This window comes from Rhinopithecus roxellana, chromosome 7 (genome assembly GCF_007565055.1).
Source record: "Rhinopithecus roxellana isolate Shanxi Qingling chromosome 7, ASM756505v1, whole genome shotgun sequence".
Taxonomy (NCBI): Eukaryota; Metazoa; Chordata; class Mammalia; order Primates; family Cercopithecidae; genus Rhinopithecus; species Rhinopithecus roxellana.
Genome location: NC_044555.1, coordinates 136231132 through 136237131, shown reverse-complemented (window position 1 = coordinate 136237131; position 6000 = coordinate 136231132). Strand labels below are relative to the sequence as shown.

General features: G+C 38.5%; 1 long non-coding RNA gene across 1 annotated transcript in view; it reads right to left on the bottom strand.

Moving 5' to 3' along the window:
* Window positions 1-389: 389 nt before the first annotated feature.
* The window catches only part of LOC104664546, a 72792-nt gene continuing 67181 nt past the window's right edge, over window positions 390-6000 (bottom strand). Inside the window, exon 6 of the long non-coding RNA XR_004058292.1 lies at window positions 390-3438. This is a non-coding gene — a long non-coding RNA (uncharacterized LOC104664546). The remainder of the gene's footprint in view (window positions 3439-6000) is intronic.

The window sequence follows — 6000 nt, the reverse complement described above, 5'->3', positions numbered from 1 at the left end:
CATCAACCTAATCTTATACCTTATACAAAAATTTACTCAAGGTGGATTATAGATCTAAACATATAACATAAAACAATAAAATGTTTAGAAAAAAATAGGAGAAAATTTTCCTGACCTTGAGTTACCTGAAGAGTACTTGGATATGACATTAAAAGCATGATCCATAAAAACAGAAGTTGATAAATTGGACTTTATCCAAATTAAAAAATTTTGTTCAGTGAAATACACTGTTAAGAGAATGAAAAGACTAGCTACAGACTAGAAGAAAATATTTTCAAATCACATATCTTACAAAGGTCTTTTATCTAGAATATAATAAAAAACTCTCAAAACTCAATAGTAAGAAAAAAGTTCAGTTAGAAAATGGGGAAAATACATCAAGAGACATTTCAACAAAGATGTGTAGATAGCAAATAAGCACATGATATTTTCAACATTGTCAACTATTAGAAAAATGGAAATTAAATCTGTGATGACATAGCACTGCATAGTTGCAAAAGAGACCTCATGGCCTTCAAAGCCTAAAATATTTACTTTCTAGGGCTTTACAGAAGCACTAAAATATGCACTTATCCACAGTGTTCTCAACACATCTGGTGGGCTACAAACAAACGCTGAGTCTACATTTCATGTATGGCTGTCAGGTCTGATCAGAACTCTTACCAGTATTGGACAGTATAGGAACTGCACAGCATTAGAGCCCAGGGTTTGCCCTCAGCTAAAACACAATCTTCCACCCGCCCCCGCCACTTGTTACTATGTAAACACCTCTTTACCCTTTAGGACTTAGCCCAAGCACCACCTCTTCCTGAAGTCTTCTCTGACCACTCATTCCCACTCCAGGCTGGGAAAGGAACCTTCTCTTTATTCCCATGATACCCTCTGCATGCTTTTGTCACTTTGAAATAGTATTTGCTATGGTCTGAATGTTTGTGTCACTCCCAAATTCATGTTGATACCTAATCCCCAAAGCAATAATATTAAGAGATGGGACTTTTAGGAGGTGATTAGGTCATGAGGGTGGATCCTCATGAATGGGATTAGTGCTCTTATAAAAGAGTGCTCAGAGAGTTTATTAGCCTCTTGCCCTTTTCACCATGTGAATATGCAGCAAGAAGGGACCATCTATGAAGGAGAGAGCCTTCACTAGACAACTGAACTTGTTGGCACCTTAGTTTCTGGACTTTCTGAAGCCTCAAGAACTGTTAGTGATAAATTTACGTTATTTATAAATTTTCCAGTCTAAGGTATGTTGTTATAGCAGCCCAAATGGATTAAGAGTGTCTTATAACTGTTTGCTTGTCCCTCTCTCCAAGAGTATAAGCTCTTTAAGGAAAGGAAAAGTATCAATCTTTCTATCATCACTACTCAGCAATGGTGACAGAAATATAGTGATGGGTATATTTCATAAGTGCTTTTTGAATGAATGGACAGATGGTTGGATGAATGGATAGACGAGAGAGAGAGAGAGAGAGAGAGAGAGAGAGAGAGAGAGAGAGAGAGAGAGAAACTGAGAGAGAGCGGGTAAGTCCATTTCCTAAAGTCACACAAGTTTTAGCCAAATAAGGACATCCCTTAACAGCAATCTCATCATCTCTCTACTATGGGATTATTTGATATACTCTCTCACCCAAGCCACGTGTATGTGTGTGTGTGTGTGTGTGTGTGTACATGTGTGAACCTACTTTTGTATGATGCTGTGACAAAAGAGGACTTATTTTATCAGCTGCAACCCACAAAAGGAGACACCAAAGCCAGAGCCCAATTATCCTCATTTGATTCAGACCCTCACTGTGATTGTACATGGTAGCCCCATTGTTAGGGTTGCATACTAACCCTGGATTATTACCTCTTAGCACTCACAAGATCATTCAAATTCCACTTGCCCTCACTGAACATATACTCTATGCCAAACTGAGTGTTGGATACTTCCACATCAAATGCCTCACTGAATCCTATACCAACCCTTGGAGGTAGGTAGTGATCATTACTTCCATTTTAGAATGAGACAATTGAGGCATAAGTGCTAAACAGAGAACAGATACTCAGCTCAATGGGAAACTAGATAGTAAGGCACTTAAATCTTAATCCCAGATTATGCCATTTTGATTTTCCATTATGAAGCCATGTTATGAGTCAGGGAGTTATTAAAGGTTTAATTAAAGGTTTTTGGAAAGAAAAGTTTTCACTGCAATAAGTAGCACTCTAGGTAGGGGAAACCTGGTCATCTGAGTTGATCCTGAATTAGGGGCATTTGCCCAAGTCATTGGCTTCCATGCCTGCAAGGTATAAAAGGAGAGATATCACCTGATTAAAGGAAAGACTCTCTGGTTGACCAAGGGCCTACGTGTTCTAGTGTATGGATGGGGGAGCTCATGGTGTCTTCGTCTGCAGGAGAAGAGATATTCTCAAGAGTTTCTTTCAAATTAAGAGATAAAAAGTGGAAGTAAAACAGAGAAGTGAAGGAAAGAAAAAACACCATAAAATGCCATTTCTTCTGCCTTAGCAAGATCAGTTCAACACAGTATGTCTCTCCTCTTGCTTCCTTTCTAATTTCACTCCTTAGATCACACATAAAGTATTTAGCTTTATGACTTTTATTAAGACATAATCATTAGTGTAAATCACAAGGTCAAAAAGCCATACACCTTTAGGGAAATCCAACTTGATGTGGTGATCAGTAATTTGTGTATTCAGGATCATCAACCCTACTGCATCTTTTAAACATCTATCAAAACTAGTGCTGATGAATGGAAATACTGCCTTCAATTTTAAGAAATCTTATGGCATAAATAATCCAAGCTCAGATAGCATTCTAGTGACAAGATAGGCCAAACCAAAATGGACTACACAAGTGTAAAGGCCTTGTGTTAAGAAGAGTTGAACCATATCTCACTCAGTGTAAAGGTTTTCATTTGAAGTAGATTTAATGTGGTCCATTCCAAACAGGCCCTTTGCAATTCACTGGGAGCTTTAAGAAAGGTGGGAAACTTTAAAGGCACACTTTATTCAAAAATTCTTTGTTGGACACCTGCATACAAGAGTGACAATCATTGGCAAGAATAAAGGTTTTATCTCATTTCCACAGTATATTTTATTTAATATGCCTCCAATCAGCAGTGCTCTACCTCTGGAATTCCAAGCTCAACTTGTATCTAAGCACTGTCAAATGAAAAGGAGATAATAAAATTACTAGTGTGTTGCAAGGTGATTAAATTTACATAATGACTCTGGATTTGATTAAATGCCAGATCCCCCTCTAAAAAAATTACCTGTAGAGGCATTAAATCTTCCAGCCACACACACTTCACTGCGTTTACACTTTATCCACAGAAGCTCCCGTTTATCTTAGCAGAGATTACTGCCATCCCACCACAGGAACACAGCATGCAGGTAATGCCTGGAAGCTTATTTAGAAGAGTGGCAGGGGCTCATGCACTGATTTGCAGAATAAATATCAGAAAAATGTGAGAGAGACAATCATTGTGTTCATCCAGAGAACAGACTGTACTAAAGACTCAGATGCAGACTTTTTCTACTCTACCAAAAATGGAATGGCTTCTTAAAATGCCATCCAAACACGTTCTCCTGAAACTCAAGGCTTCCCCACTACTAACAAATTCTAAGGAGCTTACCATGAGCTGGCCTTTCCAGGAGCACACTGGTGAGAATTGAGGCTATGGTGTGTCAGATTTGGAATCCATTCCTGTCAAGCTGGTAGGTAACTAATGCATGTTCTCTCATCCTAAATATCATCTCAAAATAGGATTGCATAGTGGAATATTTCCCTATTGCTTGTTTGCTGCATGGCCCTGGCTGGCAGTCTTTGGAATAAAAACATTCACACAAACAAGTAAAAAACCTATGCATTATAACGATGACACACAGCCAAGCAAACAGCACCATGATACGGCTTCCAGAATACCCATCATGCCTATTGAAAAAAATTACACAACAAAAGAGCTCTGAAATATGATTTGCTTCTAGAACATACCACTGCAAATGGTTGGTACCAGCTAAGAGAGAAAAAGAAGTCTTACCACTTTCCAATAAAACATCAAGAATAGGGACTGTAGCATCAGCATGTTGTTGACTGGGTCCAGACTGCTTTAGTCAGATAAAAGCAATTACTTCTCTACTATGACTGATGTAAACTGGTCACTCCACATATCCCTAGCTTCAATAACAGGCAGAGTCTTGGCTGGACAACTACCGAAACCTAAACCCCACTAAAGCTCTTGCTGTTGTTCAGTGTTCTGTTATCCAACCCTTTCAAAGCATCACACTGTTTGCTATTAAATATGCACCAATCTCTTGCCAGTCTTCTGTAGAGATTTATTTTATTTTACTTATTTTCTTTGCAACAAAAGCCACATTCAAAATCTTCTGTAAAGATTTAGAGGTAGCTATGGTCCACCCATGGCCTACCTACAGTACACCTGTACTGCATTCAGTGAAGGTAAGACTCAAGTCTCAGGTCAGCATTATCAGTAAATCGTAGAGTTAACCACAACTGTAGCAGGCGGGTTGCCTCAGCAACCTGTAACAATACTTTAGCATATGTCCGACCAAGAGTACTTATGAAATAAGCTATAAAAAGTGCCATTATTGGCCGGGCGCGGTGGCTCAAACCTGTAATCCCAGCACTTTGGGAGGCCGAGACGGGCGGATCACAAGGTCAGGAGATTGAGACCATCCTGGCTAACATGGTGAAACCCCGTGTTTACTAAAAAAATACAAAAAAAGAAACTAGCCGGGCGAGGTGGCGGGCGCCTGTAGTCCCAGCTACTCGGGAGGCTGAGGCAGGAGAATGGCGTAAACCCGGGGGGGCGGAGCTTGCAGTGAGCTGAGATCCGGCCACTGCACTCCAGCCTGGGCGACAGAGCAAGACTCCGTCTCAAACAAACAAACAAACAAACAAAAAGTGCCATTATTGGGCTATTTTTTATGTGTGTAACAATTTGTATATAAAAAGACCAAATTTTCAGTTGCCAGCACCAAGTAAGGACTACATACTAGTGGATTAAAGACTTCTAGGCATCTTTTACGGCACTTAAGAATATGTGTGAGTACAATAAATAAACAGTTTGAGATATACAGGATGTCTTTTAGTATTTCAATTTTTTTATTATTTGTTAATTTTTGTAATAATCATTTGGAAGGCTAAAACTGAAATTTGTTTCCCTGAAAAAATGTTTTTATCACATTGGTTATTATGGAAGAGTTATTGTGAGTCATGAAACTGCCGTGTTCCATTTTTCTTTAAAAAAAAAAAAAAGTCCCCAGGGAACTCAGGGAATTAAACTCATAAATTTAATTTCAATATCTGGTAAGCTGTGAGGACAATTATTAAGGCAGTCATTTATGAGTATCTAGGGGAAACCCAAGTGATAAACAGTAGTCAATACAGATTCTTCAAACACAAATCATGCCAAACAAAGCTAATTCCTGTTCATGATAGAATGACAAGCTGAATGGTGAAAGAGGATGGAGCAAAGTTAACATATCTTGGAGAGAGAAGCATCTGATATAATTTAACCTGACATTCTTATAGGAATGTCAGAGAAAGACCATAAATAGAGCTGGTAAAGAGAAACCTGATGGCATAGCTAGACTGGTTTGGTATAAGCTCAATGGAACATATTACAGAGTAGGATAAATTTCAGATGCAATACCACCCAGATCATGCATAACCACTCTTAGGTTATATCAACACAGACTGTAATCATAGTCAATGATTACATAGTGTATGTAGTTACATACACTATTGGGGAGAGAAATGAATAAAATACATTATTGATATATCAGAGATGTTTAAATCAACTTATGTGTCACATTTTTAAAAGTCAAGTATTTCTCACAGAGAATCTTCACCAAATGAGTACAAATGTAACTAGAAGGAATTTGTCTGTAAAAGGGGCTACTGAGAAAGAACCAAGTGCTATGATGACAGGAAACAGACTCCTTTGTGATTCTGAGGGGTGGGTATTCAAGAGTCCC